Genomic DNA, 16290 nt, shown 5'->3' with positions numbered 1-16290 from the left:
CAAGCAACGGTTATTCTGCGGTGTAGTAGGTACTGAAGAGTAAAAATTGGATGCACTTCATTTTTTTTCAGAGGCATGTATTGGTTTCGGGTTCAAGTTCTACCTTGAAAAGAGGTTGAGGCTTTCGTTCTCTATTTAAAATGTTAATAACATTTTTTACATTAAAAGCTTTCTCCTTCAGCGCGTCTGTAACTTCAGCTGGTGTTACTTCCTGTTCCTGTTCCTACCTTTAAGTACTACCTGCTGGCCTTTACTTCTTTTTACTTGGTACGTGTAGAAGTTTTTATTGTTGTCGTTTAAATACTTCGACAAAATTTTGTAGTTTACTTCCGTATTAGTCTGAACTTTTGTTTCGTGAATATTTCCCTTCGTTAATGGAATTATGTGGAAATTGTCTGGTCCGATTAGATTCAGTATCGAGTTTACGAGGGCACTAGAAGTTTTCTCTCGAATGTAAATCGGCGGCGGCTTAGGCTTTTTATTGTCCCCTACGATGTATTCAGGAGGTATATCATCGGATTTATCTGCCACAATAGCAAATCTGTTTGCTTCTATGGGCTTCTCTATTGTAGATTGTTTTGTGGTGCCGCGAGTTATTTTAGCAGAATTACGAAGTCTTGAGTTCTGCGGGCTGAGCTTAACTTTTTATTTATATATATCGATCCATACCAGTCTGTACGGCCAAACATTGTTTTGAAGAGAGCGCGCTGGTGAAAGGGGCTGCATTATTTGCTTGCACAGCAGATTTCGTTGTTACAGTAGATGGTATTGCGCGAGCAGTCAATACTATTGTAGTTGTTGTAGAAGTTGCCGTTGCAGTTGGTAGTGACGTCACTGTACTGGTGACCGTGGCTAAGCAGGTTGGCATGAGGGAAGGGTATGGGGTTTTGTCCAACAAGAGCGCTGGAGAGCAAGAGCGCGCCCTGCCTAGCGATGTTGGATTGAGTTCATTACTCGGGCTTGGGGTTATTGATCGCGGTTGGTTAGTTTTGGTTGGGTTTGCGGTCGCGTTGTCTTGCATTGACACGATTGAATGGTATGCGTTGTTACGTTGCAGAGAGAGCCGACGCTCGTCTTGCTGACGTTGGAGCACCGTATGAGTGTCGAATTCACTCATAGCTTAATGTTTTAGATTTGCTTCTTGTTTATTTACACAAAAAGTACGAAGTTCATCGCACCAAACGTCTTTTCGCCCACTGTATGTTGTTGTTTAGAGCTTGCACTGCTTTTATTTAAATTTTCGTTGACGATAAGAAGGCAGGAAAAACACGTTTGCACTCGCCGACGTTCGCAATCAATTTAACATTTAAATGATAAAGAAAATTATATAATATTATACATTTAAAATACCTACAATTATGCAATCAACACGGGATTTTAGTAAAAAAATTCAGAGAGTACTAACCTTTAAAAAATCTTAGTGGTTAAAACCCTATATAGATTTAAACACAAAACATAAAAAATTAGCTTAAAATTAATACAACAAAAATTTCTTTTTAATTAATGTTGGTGAGGGTTTAGATATTAGTGATTGCTTACATACAAGTACATCGCTTCAATTTTGTTGCCATACTGGTTTATTACCAGTACATACTGCTTATCAGATTTTCGAAACCTAAAATTTCATTTTATAGTAGACATAGAGGGATGATCAATAATTGAATCAGACATCAAAAAATCGTATTGATAAAGTTTTAGTTGAATATATTCCTTGTATGTGAGAAGCTGCATCCATTGATCTTTTTAAATCCCACGAAATTATTTTTACTTTGACGCATTAAGATAATTTATGTGATGTTGACAATCCACATTTTAATTTTAAATTATGTACTACATAATAGTCGAACCCGAAAATAAGTTCATAATAATGATTTTTTCGGGATTTTTGTACCTTGGAACGTGTCTGTTACACTTAAATCGACAGATATTAGTGGATTGGATTGGTCAGCTGGATATATACCAAATACTGACTCTTACCGCTTAATAAGTACAGTGCAATTATTGTTCGTGGTGAAATTAAAAAAAATTGTTTAAATAAATATTTATCAACAACCATTAACGATATTGACATTGGAAGAAGTTTAGCACAGCTTCCAAATTTTCTCACCAATTGTAAAATCCACACGAAAAAACTTCGTCTTAGATGTTCATTAAACAATTTGTTTAAACAATTTTAATCTTAGAAAACTCAAATTATGAAATATATTTTATATATTTGATTAGCAGTAAAAAATGAATAGTGGAACTAAAAGGATGTTTTATTCAATGGATACCTTTTAGAATTTGTTTGGTAATGACTTCCGCAAAAGGGGATATACTCAACTAATTTATTGTAATCATTGCGGATCTGACACTCAATTCGGAAAGAACTGCTAAAAAACGTGACCAGGAAAAATCAAAATAATAATATTGTAATTTAAGAATATTTTAATATAATAAAATAAATATATAAAATAATAAAATGTTCACACAACTAATACATCCCTTCACAATGTTAATTTGCGGACCTTCAGTATCAGGAAAAATATCGTTTTTGTAAAATCTAATTAATAAAGAGAATATTCTGCTAAATGTTTCCATAGATCGAATTAATTGGTGTTATGGACAGGATACTGCTAATTCTAACTTTTATAATGTTGAGTACTATAAAGGAGTAATTGAAACAATTGAAAACGAAACCAATGAATAATTCGTTTTAGTATTGGATGATTTTATGATGGGGGCCTTTAATACAAATGTGTGTGAACTGTTTACGAACGGGTCGCATCATACAAATTTATCAGTTGCAGTTGTAACTCAAAATATATTTCATAAATCATCACATACCAGAGATATTTCACTAAATACAAAATATATTGTAGCTTATAAAATCCCCTGTGATAAGCTTCAATTGCAGTGTTTAGCAAGACAAATTTATCCTGAAAATCCCACAGAACTATTTAGAATATATAACAGAATATAAAATTTTACGGAGCAACCTCATGGATATTTACTTATTCATCTCACCCAAGGAATCAACGATCTCTTAAGATTTAGAACTAATGATGAAAATGGTTTACAAAAAGAATCTAAGTCGCCAAAAAGTGAACAAACATATAATATATTGTAGGTGCTCGCTAACAACAAACTACGGAAGGCGATTATAAGTAATAGCGATAGAGAGTTAGTTAAAACATTAGTAGTTAGTAAATCATAAGGTTACAAAAACACATCTAACGGCGCTCAAAAAGTCTAAAAAAGTATTATGCTACCTTTCCTGTCCAAAACGCACATTAAATTCCAAGAGAAAAGTCCTTCCACAAAAAAAACACTTGAGGCACAGCAAAGATTCCCACGGCGCAAACGTAATGGAAGATGAAAAAAATGACGAAGTCGGGGGCGTCGTGGTATAGATCAATGTATTTAGTTCAGCTGCATACAAGAGACTAATTAAAACTTAAAACTAAAACCGCGCTCCCGCCCGCTTTACTCCGTTCAAGCGAGAGCGGGAGATCGGCAGCGGCCGTCCGAGGAGTTCGGATGCGAAACCCGAAGTTCGCACTCTGGAGCGCGGACGTTGCGAGAGGCGAGCGAGGGAGCGCAAGAGGGGCGAGAGCGAAAGCTCGGAGAGCTCAGTGTCCAGCGCCAATGCAGTGGGCCACTGACCTAAACATTCCGCCCCCCTTGCAACTACTCGGGTTGCAACATAGCCTGGTTGCTCTTCTCATGGCTGGTGACAGGCTCCGGACACGACCCACCCAAACACGGTGCTCTGGGCCACTGGCAATCCATCCTGAATTTTCAGGAAGCCCGGCCGCATCACACTCGGATACATATCCGCGCCCAGGATGATGGAGATCGTCGCGGGGAGATAAAACCGCTCATCAGCCAGCGTAATGTCCCGGAAGTGGGTCCTTACCGCGTCGCTCAGCTCCCGGATTGGAGTGCGGATGCGCACGTGAGGCTCTATTTTAAAAATTGCGTCGAGCCGGACAGCGCTGTCGATTTTGGACCCCACGGTTGCCGAACAAATCTGTTCGCCTCCCACGTTGGTGGTCGGCAAGCGGAAACTCGACGCTAACGAAGCGTCGATACAGCTCATAGGCGTACACGGGTCGATGAGCGCCGCAGTGTCGAAGACTCGACTCCCGGTCTCTAACCGCACCAAAGCCGTCGGTAGGAGGTTGACGCTGTGCCGCTGTAGGAGGGACGTTAAGGACGGAGCGGTGACCGCAAGCTGCGTGGCACCCCGAGTAGCAGAAAATTGCCGCGGAGTGTCAGATGAGTGCCGTGGAGTGGCGGACGAGTGCCGAGGAGCGGCTGAGGAATGCCGTGGAGTGGCGGACGAGGGCCTAGGAGCGGCTGTAGAATGCCGTGGAGTGGCGGACGAGGGCCGAGGAGCGGCTGAGGAGTGTTGCGGAGTGGCAGCGGATCTCTGCGACCGGCGTGCTGCCGGGCGGGACTGCCGTGATGCCATCGGTGGTTCCGAGAGATGAAGCAGAGTGTGGTGATCCTGGCCGCAAGTTTTGCAGCGATCACCTCGCCGACACGCTCCGTCGGAGTGCTCGTGGGCCAAACAGCGGTGGCAGTACCGGTTGGCAAGGACAGCCCGGAGCCTCTTCTCGGCACTCAGACGGAGGAACCGACGACACTTCCGAAGTGGATGGATCCCGCTACAGACTCGGCAACGGTAGGATTGCATACCTCGAGTTCGTCTGTGCTCCAATGCGATGGCGCTGCGCGGACGTGGAGACATCGTGTGAGATCTGATTGGCGGAATAGGACAAAATAAAAAATTTGGATCAGTAGTGATAAGAACTGTGAATTGGAACTACGGGTTGGAACTATTAATTGACGCTACGAATCGAAGTGATGAATTGAACCACCGGAGTGAAGGGTCGACTGGTTATTGCGGGCAGACGGACTCTTCCATTGGAAGAAGGACGACCTTCGCTATGGGACGCTTAATGAGTCCCCGTGCAGTGCGGATGTCGACCACACGAACATGGCCATCGGCTCCTGGAAACACCGCGGCGATTCTGCCTAATCGCCACTCATTGGACGGAAGGTTGTCTTCCTTGACTACCACCATGTCCCCGGCACGGAGATTTCTTGTAGGGGTTCGCCACTTATTCCGCTTATGGAGTTCCTTGAGGTACTCCTCCTTCCATCGCAGACGAAATTGTTGATGAAGAGCCTTCAGATGCTGCCAGCGGTTTATAATAGATGTGGTGTCCCCCTTTATCTCGGGTTCGACCATGGCGAGGAGGGGCCCTCCAACAAGAAAGTGCCCAGGCGTAAGTGCCAACAGGTCAGTGGGGTCTTCGGACATCGGCGCGAGCGGACGCGAATTCAGGCATGCTTCGATCCTAGCTAGAAGCGTGGACAGCTCTTCGAATGTGTATTTTCGCGTCGCCGTAGACTTGTAGAACAGGGTCTTGAAGCTCTTAACACCTGCTTCCCACAAACCTCCCATGTGGGGTGCTCCCGGAGGAATGAATTGCCAGAGCAGCTGCTGGTGACTATAGGCACCTGTCACAGCTTCCTTGAGAGCTTGGAGAAACTCGCGGGAGAGTAAGGCAGCCGCACCCACAAAGGTCTTGCCATTGTCCGACTGAACTTGACGGGGGCATCCTCTTCGGGACACGAAACGGGCGAAGGCGGCGAGAAACTTCTCAGTCGTAAGGTCGGAAGTAGGTTCTAAATGGATGGCCTTAGTGGCGAAGCACACGAACACCAGCACATACCCTTTCGTAATGAGACAGGCTCGTCCCGTGTAGTTTTTGATGTCAAAGGGACCGGCATAGTCCACACCGGTATATGTGAAAGGGCGCGAGAAGGACGTTCGTTCTTTGGGTAAGTCTCCCATCAGTTGCGTTTGCAACCTTTTTTTGTGGATGATGCAGACCTTGCATGAATATATGACGGACTTGACCAAATTCCTCACCCTCGGGATCCAGAACTTGGAACGGATCAGACGGATCATAAGCTGATTGCCACCGTGCAGCGTTATACGATGCGTAAAATGGACGAGGAGTCGAGACAGATGGCAGTCGTATGGAAGGATGACAGGATGCCGTTCATCATACTGGAGAAGTTCGGAAGCCGTGACTCGGCCGCATGCTCTCATGAGCCCTTGGGAATCAATGAACGGGTTCAGGTTTTGGACCAGGCTGGATGCTGGCACTGGCCGTTTCTGGCTTAAGCAGCCCATCTCAAGGGCAAAGTGCCTGCGTTGCGTGACGGAAATCAGGAGCCGCTCGGCCGACGCAATTTCAGGAGCTGTCAAGAGATCCTCAAACGGGGACATGAGTTTTCGCGAACGCTGGATGAACCGATGAGCGTAAGCGAGGACTCGCAACGCCTTGTCGAGTGTGGAAAAACGCTCCAGAATGTCTTCAGGGGGGCCTTCGCAACATGGACCTTGACTGCTCGCTTCTCGAGTTCAGTCACAGGGGGTTCATAGCCTTGAGTGGGCCACTCGCAGCGAGGCCACTGCAGCCAGGCAGGACCATGCCACCACAGCTGGCTGTCCGCAAGGTCTTGAAGCGCCACCCCCCGGCTAGCGAGATCTGCCGGGTTATGCTCGGAGCGGACGTGTGCCCATTTCTCCACCTCGGTAAGCTGGGTAATCTTGGTCACACGATTTGCCACGAACGTTGTCCATTGGCACGCTGGCTTATGCAACCAGGCGAGAACAATCGTAGAGTCCGTCCAACAGTGCAGGGCGGACGCCTGCCCGGGCATCTTCGGAAGAACGGCGTTGGCCATTTCGGACAATAACAAGGCTCCGCACAACTCGAGCCGCGGGAGCGACACCGTTTTTACTGGGGCCACCCGTGTCTTTGCCGTGAGCAAGTTCACCATTACCGCGGACCCAGCCTCAACTCGGACGTAGAGGGCTGCGCCGTACGCCTTCTGCGAGGCGTCGCAGAACCCATGATGCTCAATTTTCAAATGTGGTCGGAAAGCGACCCATCGGGGAATGTGGATCTGATCAAGAGCGGAGTAATTTTCCAGGAAGTCAACCCATCTTTGGCAAAAATCTCGAGGGAGGGCCTCGTCCCATCCTAGATTTTGGAGCCAAATGTCCTGCATGAACATCTTTGCCCGGACTATGAAGGGGGCGAGCCAACCCGCTGGATCAAATAGTTTGGCGATTTGGGATAGGACTTGACGCTTGGTGAATGTTGAAGACAAGGTCAATTCGGGCGGAATGAAGAAAAACTCGTCAGACGTCGCCTTCCACCGCACTCCGAGAGTTTTAGCCGTGCTCTCTGCGTCGATTTCAAGGAAGTCCGCGCGAAGGAGATGGTCACTCTGGATGTTGGCCAAAATCGCCTTGCTATTGGATGTCCATTTTCTAAGGGGGAATCCTGCTGAATCCAGGGCTTCCTGGAGCTCGCGGATAGCCGCTTGCGCTTCGGTTTTGGAGTCTGCCCCCGCGAGTACGTCGTCGACGTACATGAACTGTCGGATAATCCGACTCGCCTGCGGATACCTCGACTCTTCGTCGTCGGCGAGCTGTTGCAGGACACGGATCGCTAGGAACGGGGCACAATTGACCCCGAAGGTGACTGTTTTCAACTCGTAGTCGCGGATTTCCCCATCGGAATTGCGGAATAGAATACGCTGCAAAGGAGTATGCTGGGGGTCTACCCAAATTTGCCGATACATCTTCTCGATGTCGGCGTTGAAAACGAACCTAAAGTATCGCCACTTCAGGATTTGAATCGTGAGGTCGGATTGTAAGACCGGGCCCGCGTAAAGTATGTCATTCAGACTGGTCCCGTTTGCCGAAGGGCTAGAGGCGTTGAAAACCACCCGCACTTTAGTGGTTGTGCTCTCGGGCTTAAGAACGGCGTGATGTGGAAGGTAGTACGTGGCGGAACTGCTCGTCAAAGGGACCTCGGCCATGTGACCTAAGTCGAGGTATTCTTGGATTACAGAGTCATACCGGGCCTTCAGGGGAGGATCTCTTTTTAGGCGCTGCTCGTTACGCAGAAATTGAGCCAGAGCAAAGGATCGTGAAGATGCGAGCTCGGAACCATTATGCTCGGGATCGCGCAAGGGGAGCATCACAACGTATTTGCCACGATTGTCCCTTCTTGTAGTCTGGACAAAATTGTGTTCGCAGACGGAATCGGACTCGGGGACTATCTGTGTGGGCACTTCCTCCACCTCCCAGAATTTGGTAAGGAGATGATCCAACGAGTCGTCGAGTCCGCAGGTAACTCGAGTGGAGAAGGCGGACAAATTGCGGGGGGCCGCTGGAGATATGGGGCCTGTCAACACCCATCCAAAAATGGTTTCCTGGCCGAGAAGTGAACCGCAAATGTTAGCCCTGGCGTTGCCGAGGAGGATGGACGGAAGAATATCGGCTCCTATCAAGACATCGATTTGGGAGCTCTCGAAGAACTTGGGATCTGCAAGGGGGATGTCAGGAATTCCCTTAAGAAGGTCTCGAGGGACTGGATACGAAGGCAGATTCCCGGCCAGCTGCGGAAGAACGTAAGCTGAAGTTTCTAAATGCAGCCCGGGTCTGGAAGGCGATCGAATAGAAAAATGACAGAGTTTCGTGGACTGAGCGGCAACGGTTTGATTAAGACCAGAGACTTGGGCCTGGATAGTCTTGAATGGAAGTTTGACGAGGTTGAAAAGTCTCTCCGTAATAAAGGTTGCCTCGGAACCAGAGTCGATTAGGGCACGCGCCTGGAAATTGCACCCTAAATGGCAAATGTTAATGAGGGCTGTGCCCAGTAAGACGGCTCTTGAGCCGGAAGCGAAGCACACTTGCACATCAGAATGATCCTCTGTGGGGCTCGTGCCTCTTGTAGTAGGCGCGGGTCGAGACCTGGATGGCGCAGACGGACTTGGAGCGGCCGCGAATGGATTACCGCGGTGCAGGAGGGTGTGATGACGGCTGTGGCACGTGAAGCAGCTATGGGCGCTAGTGCAATCCCGTTGCAAGTGCCCTCGTGCAAAACAGTTCAGGCAAAGCTGCTTTTTCTTAATGTAGTCGGAGCGACCATTTACATCCATCTCAAGGAAGCGCGGACATAAGCGAACAGGATGATTCTCTCTGGAGCAGAGATCGCACCCTCTTGGGGCTGGAGTCACTCTGGCCTCGTAGGAATTAAGCCTACGCGCTGGGGCGCTCGCAGGTGTCGACCTTGGCGGAACCTGACCCGAACTGCTAGGCCTGATGTCATCGATAGCCTCCAGAGTGCGATGACGCTCTGTCAAGAACGAGTCTAACTCATTCCATGTTGGAATCTCAGCCTTGTTGTGAATGGATTGCTCCCACATCGAAAGCGTGATTTTGGGAAGCTTTAAAGAAACCATGTAAACCAGGAGACAATCCCAAGTCTCGACTTGAATAGAGGACATCTCTAAGGCTGTCAGGCAACTTTGGATTGTCCCTTGCAGCTCCTTCAGAGCGGCTCCGGACTCTTGGGGTACTGCCTGAATGTTGAAGAGGATTTTTAGCTGGCTATTGACTAATAACCGCCGATTTTCGAAGCGGTCGGTGAGGCTTCGCCACGCGGAGATAAACCCTTCGTTGGTCAGCGGGGCTTTGGAAACAATGGCGTGCGCATCGCCACTTGTTTTGGACAATAGGTGGAACAACTTCTCTACCGGTGTAAGACGCGAGTTGTGTATGTATATCGCGGTAAAAAGATCTCTGAAGGTGGGCCAACGCAGGTAATCACCAGCGAAAACTTCGGTGTCGACTGGTGGCAAACGACAGCCCGTAGACGGCGGTGTTGGAACACTGACAGCAGCCTGAATGGGCTGGGAGGCGGCCTTGTCTATTATGTCCTGAAGTTGGACCAAACATCTCGAATATACGGAGTAGCAGTAACTGTACTTGGATTCAAGCACTGTCGAGGTGGCCGTACTGTCGGTGGACGCGGAAAGAAGATCGGAGCAACTTTCATAGCTCTTCTCCACCTTTTCCCACAAGGCCCGGATTTGGTCCCGATGGACTTGGCACATGCCAGGGGAAAGTCGTTCTGGTTCAGCGGCGCTCGGAGTATGAATATCCGCTTGAAATTGGCTAACCCGGTCTGTTGTGGCAATAAACTTTTTGAGGGCGATGTCTATCGCAGTTTGAGCCATCTTGGACACCGACCGAGAAAGCCTTGACGGGGGACCGGAGATAGTCTCGACGGACTCGTCGCTTTTTGCCCTTGGAATGGCAATGGCCGCCTTTGGTGTTAATTGAGACGGCCGCGGAGACGCGGATTGGGACCTGTCCAAACGGATAGATGGGATCGACCTCGGTTTCTTGTCGTCTCCCGTGGGCATTCTTGGACTCGAACTTTGCGGATCAGCTCTTGTCGACTGACCTGAGCAAGGGGCGTCTCGTTCAGAACGTGAGGATATTCACCGTTAAGCTCTCGGCGCGATCTGAGTCGCCAACGAGTTGGTCGTCGCTGCCAATGAACGCACGCAAAAGAAAAGAAAGCCACAGAGAACGGTCACACTGTTAATTTGTGCGGAGTAGAAAGCACAGTGCCATAAACAACGAGAAGAATCGGAAGAAAATATTTGGAAATCGATGAAACTGTATTGATTGTTTATATATTTGTATATCTTGTTGCTCCCTTTGTTGACTTCTGTTTTTTTTGTTTATTTTAATTTTTCCCTTAGTTAGTGTTGCCAAATAATTTTTATTGTATTAATGTTTTTATTTATTTTTTTTTTTTGGGTTTGGAAAATATCTTTGATTGCAAAAAAAAATCCGGAAAACCGCAATAAAAATAAATTAATTAATCCATTAAATAAATTAATTACTTTGCTTTTGGAAATAATTAAATAATATTTATAATTAAATAGTAATTATAATTATGAATTAATAATTTGTATAATTAAATAATAATTATAATTATAAATACTTATTTTTTTCTCGGAGCCGGAATGGTGGAATTAAAAAACCTTGGCTTTGGTTCGGGAGAAGCGTTCACTGGGTTATGCCGGTCGGCAGCGCAGTGCATGCGTGAGGGCGCGGTAGAGAGAGAAGAAAAAAAACAGCAACAATAACAACACGGCCGCTGCGGTGGTTAATGCGGCAATTTGGAGAAAAAACAATCACGGTCGCACCCGTGTGGATTTGAATTTATTTTATTTTATGTTCCTGAATGTGGAGGCAGAAAATATATTTATGTAGATATGGGCATGCATGCGTTTATGGATATGTGTATGTTCCTGTATGTGGAGGCAGAAAATAATTCTATGTAGATATGGGCATGCATGCGTTTTTGTGTAAGTGTATATCGGTACAGTAGAGCGTCGAAGAGTGGACTGTATTTGAAATGACGGAACAGATGAAAAGAATCAGCAACAATAATAACACAGCCGTTGGGGCGGTTAATTGCGGCAATTTGGAGAAAAAACAATCACGGTCGCACCCGTGTGGATTTGAATTTATTTTATTTTATGTTCCTGTATGTGGAGGCAGAAAATATATTTATGTAGATATGGGCATGCATGCGTTTATGGATATGTGTATGTTCCTGTATGTGGAGGCAGAAAATAGTTCTATGTAGATATGGGCAGGCATGCGTTTATGTGTAAGTGTATATCGGTACAGTAGAGCGTCGAAGAGTGGACTGTATTTGAAGTGACGGAACAGATAAAATTATGTGGAGAGAAAAAAAAACACAAGGCAAAAAAAATATCTCGACAGCGGCGGATTGTACGGCGAACAGGGAAACTCCCGAAATTACTTCACACCGAGTGACTGATATTAGTTATGCCTTTTTATTTTCCACCACACAATTTCACTTTTTGTCGTATTTTTTTGGAGGCAGAATTGCACTGCACTATGTACACAAGTTGTCACGCGCGTGTATGTGTATGTCTGGATGCACATATGTATACCTTGACCGTTGGCAAGTTGATGTACAACGGGGAACGAAAGGAAAACGGCAAGGAGTATGGCGACGCACACAAAGCGGAGACGGATAGAAAATTTTTTGGAATTGAAGGAATGTTAAATTTCTCGACTGCCGTTGTGTCGGGAAAACTCGGACGTGGAGTTGACACGAAAAAAATCTTACTGCAGTGTGAACGAAATTTAATGTTCGAACCACTGCTAAAGACCGGCAGCGAGAGGGAGTCGGAAAATGCTCGTACTTATCTTTTTTGCGGAAGAAATCACAGGAGCTGCTGGTCGAATGGCAGACGGATATCCTTATCCGGTTCGAATGGACCAAAATGTTTGTAGGGGGCGATCCTTCCACAAAAAAACACTTGAGGCACAGCAAAGATTCCGACGGCGCAAACGTAATGGAAGATGAAAAAAAATGACGAAGTCGGGGGCGTCGTGGTATAGATCAATGTATTTAGTTCAGCTGCATACAAGAGACTAATTAAAACTTAAAACTAAAACCGCGCTCCCGCCCGCTTTACTCCGTTCAAGCGAGAGCGGGAGATCGGCAGCGGCCGTCCGAGGAGTTCGGATGCGAAACCCGAAGTTCGCACTCTGGAGCGCGGACGTTGCGAGAGGCGAGCGAGGGAGCGCAAGAGGGGCGAGAGCGAAAGCTCGGAGAGCTCAGTGTCCAGCGCCAATGCAGTGGGCCACTGACCTAAACAAATACCAATATCAGAAATGGGGTATTTATATGAGATGCTTATTACATTGCTCAGCAATGATTCACTAAATGTATTTCCTGAAAATGTGCATTTACTAAGATTGCAAATATTCCTGAAGATATGAATGATGCTTGGGAAGTCGGTATTACCGATCTATATCTAAATAGTTACATTAAAAATTCATCTAATAAAGAAATAAAAATAACTAAAAATACAGGAAATACTTTTTATTTTTTTTTTTTTTTTATTAATTTTTAAATATTAAATTTTTATTTTTTTTTTAAAAATTTAAAAAATTTTTTTTTTTTTTTTTTTTTTTTTTTAATTAAAAAAATAATTTTTTTTTTTTTTAAATTAATTTTTTTTTTTTTTTTTTTTTTTTTAATAAAAAAAAAATTTTTTTTTTTTTAAATTTTTTTTTTTTTTTTTTTTTTTTTTTTTTTAATAAATTTTTTTTTTTTTTTTTTTTTTTTTTTTTTTTTTTTTTTTTTTTTTTTTTTTTTTTTTTTTTTTTTTTTTTTTTTTTTTTTAAAAAAAGGAGATTTTTTATTTTTATAAAAAATACCCCCTATTTTTTATTATTTAAAAAAAAAAATTTCAATCATGGTGAAATCTTATCATCAATATTATTTAAATCAGTCTGGTGGAGGATTGAAGCAAGCCTAGGAAGCTTCAACAAGGACGAGGAATTGGAAACTTTTTTAATGGACTTTTGAACTATATTAAACCACTTTTCCTTTCTGGAATAACCGCTATTAAAGATCAGGCTTCTGAATCTGGAAAGGCAGTAATCAATGAGATCGGTAGAAAGCCTTTGAGAAATATCATTCAAGAACTGAGTAAAATGGCTTTACAAAATTTTTCAAATAAGCTATTGATAAAATAACTCGCTTTCAAAATGGAAACGTGAAAAGAAATAAAAAGCGCAGTACAAGAAAAAAAAGACTTCATTTACCATCCATAACATATCGTAAACGTACCCAGACGCAGCATAAAAGAAAAAAGGCATAAAGACAGATAAATATTAGTAACATTTTCTCTAAGTCAAAATGAATAACCATATTTTCATGCGAAAAGCGAATTGGATTTGTTGCTCTCTATTTTAAGGACTGAAAAAGTATCATACAATCCAATTGCATCCTTAGACAGTGCTTCTTCAATCGAATTTGTTTGCATGGGTAATGGTGAGACATATAGAGACTTATCAAGTGTTTATTTACGTCTTGTAGTACAATTAAAAAAAAAATGACAACACCGTCATTGAAGGAAACGCCGTTGGTGTAGTAAAAAATATTTTACATTCGATATTTCGCAGTTCTTCAGTTTATTTAAATAATACTTTGGTATCGCAGAGTGATAACAACTATAAAAAAAAAAATACGCTCTATATTTTCAGACCGTTTAAAACTATACTATACTATACTATCCGCTCAAAGTTATTATCCAAATTTTGGAAGAATAACGGCAGGTCAATATGTTTACCCATCAACAAATTAAACTCTTAAAAATATATTTAACAAGAAAGGAAAGCTAACTTCGGGCGGAGCCGAAGTTGATATACCCTTGCAGAATACTCTGTATAATTACATCCAAAATTATTCATATGATGCATTCTTAATACTCATAAAAAATACAAACTTCCTAACTTTAAAAACACCAAAGTTATGGCATTTCCAATCGTTCAGTTATATGGCAGCTATAGGATATAGTCAACCGATCCTTATGAAATTTGGTAGGTCGGATTGATTGGCCAAAAATAAAACCCATAGAAAATCCCAACTTTTTAACTGAACAAACACCAAAGTTATGGCATTTCCGATCAACCAGTTATATGACAGCTATAGGATATAGTCGGCCGATCCCGGCCGCTCCGACATATATACTGCGTGCAAAGGAAAGAAGGGTGTGTGCAAAGTTTCAATTCGATATCTTTAAAACTAAGAGACTATTTCGCGTAGAAACAGACAGACGGACAGACAGACAGACGGACAGACGGACATGGCTATATCAACTCAGGAGGTGATCCTGATCAAGAATATATATACTTTATAGGGTTGGAGATGTCTCCTTCACTGCGTTGCACACTTTTGACCAAAATTATAATACCCTCTGCAAGGGTATAAAAATAGTAATAAGATTGAACTGTTTGGTAAAATTCATGGAGATATATTAAATCAACCGAAACTGCTTGTAAACAACGTTGATTTAAGGGTTAATTTTAACATTGAGAAAACTTCATTTTATTTAATGGAAAACGAAATGGAATCAAGTCTGAAGATATTGGAAGCGCAACTTTTCATGAATCATATTACGTCATCATCACGTATTACAAACAAAAAATGCTATATACATATCCATTCAAAAAAGTAGAAGTAAAGTTTCTCACTATATACCCAGGAAACAATACATTATCGATAGATAACGCTGTCATTGGGCAATTACCATTTTTGTTTAGCGTTTTTTATAATAAAAAACCGCGCATACTCAGGAAATTGTGGATTGGACCCATTCGATTTTGAGCATTTTAAAGTTGAACGATTTAACCTATTGGTTAATGAAGTTCAAGTTCCCTTTCAGGCCCTTGAAAATGCCCAAAGCGCGTGAGGTTAAATAATAAAACATTACGATCGGGGCCTGCAAATTACAAAGGAAATGTTTGATAAAAACAGTTTTATATTAGCCTGTGAAACTCAACTGTGTGCTCGAATTTAACTTCTCAAGGTATCATCCGGATTGAAGGCAGATTTTCGGCATCACTTACTGGAGCAGTAACTTGTTTAGTTTATTGCGAATACGACTCAATGATTGATATTGATTAGAATCGAAATATCAGAGTTCTCCTTTAAACATTAAAAATGTTTGATTTACTATGTACGAATACATATACAAAAGCTATTTTAAAGGAGTTTTTCATCGGATCAGCTACCAAAAACGATTTCTAAGTTTCCAGCTCTAATTATGGCCAACACTGATACTTCACTGATACACATTGCATTTCATTCCACTTTAATATTAATAGTTCAGCTGAGTTTTTTGACTATTAGCAAAACCCCCCAAAAAAAAAGTACATAACCTTTTTAAAAAAAAATGTTGTTAAATATTTATATAACAAACAGCAACTACAAGAATATTTGTCAAATACTGTATGGCCTTTTTAAAAGTAAAACAGTTTTTTAAACAATTTTAAGAGAAATGATTTTTTTTATAATGATAAGCTTATTTTAAATATGTTTAAGAAATATTTTAAAAATAATAAATAATAAAAAAAAATAATAAAATAATAAAACTTCTTATCTGTCCAAATTTAGCAAATTTGCAATGGGTGGGAATGATGTGTGTCAAGGATGGGTGTGTCAACTTGTGAGGTGATTGTACCGATGCCGTCTTACACTCGGCAATCATGATCTTCATCTGACCCAGATGATCCTTCGTCCTCATCGTCTTCCTCTACGCTACAACCAAAGTAACGCCACAATTTCATGGAATCAGCAGCGGTCGACGTCTGATTTTGGCCTGGGAACTCTGCAAATTTTTGAACTTCATATCGACCCTTCACTTTACATTGATGATGAGGTCCTAAAAATTTGTTTGACAACTTTTTCCCGTTGACAAATTGAGTCAATCTAATAGCGACTAAGTCACCTAATTGATATCCGTGGTGGCCTTTCCTCTTTTTGTCAAAGTTCCGCTTGTACGTTTGTTGCGCTTTTT

General features: G+C 43.0%; 1 pseudogene; it reads right to left on the bottom strand.

Annotated features, from left to right (window-relative positions):
• Nucleotides 1-725: 725 nt before the first annotated feature.
• On the bottom strand, nucleotides 726-16017 carry LOC123038059 (annotated as a pseudogene).
• Nucleotides 16018-16290: the final 273 nt, after the last annotated feature.

Source organism: Drosophila rhopaloa, unplaced genomic scaffold (genome assembly GCF_018152115.1).
Source record: "Drosophila rhopaloa isolate 14029-0021.01 unplaced genomic scaffold, ASM1815211v1 contig_4, whole genome shotgun sequence".
Lineage (NCBI taxonomy): Eukaryota > Metazoa > Arthropoda > Insecta > Diptera > Drosophilidae > Drosophila > Drosophila rhopaloa.
This window is presented reverse-complemented; position numbering and strand designations above follow the sequence as displayed.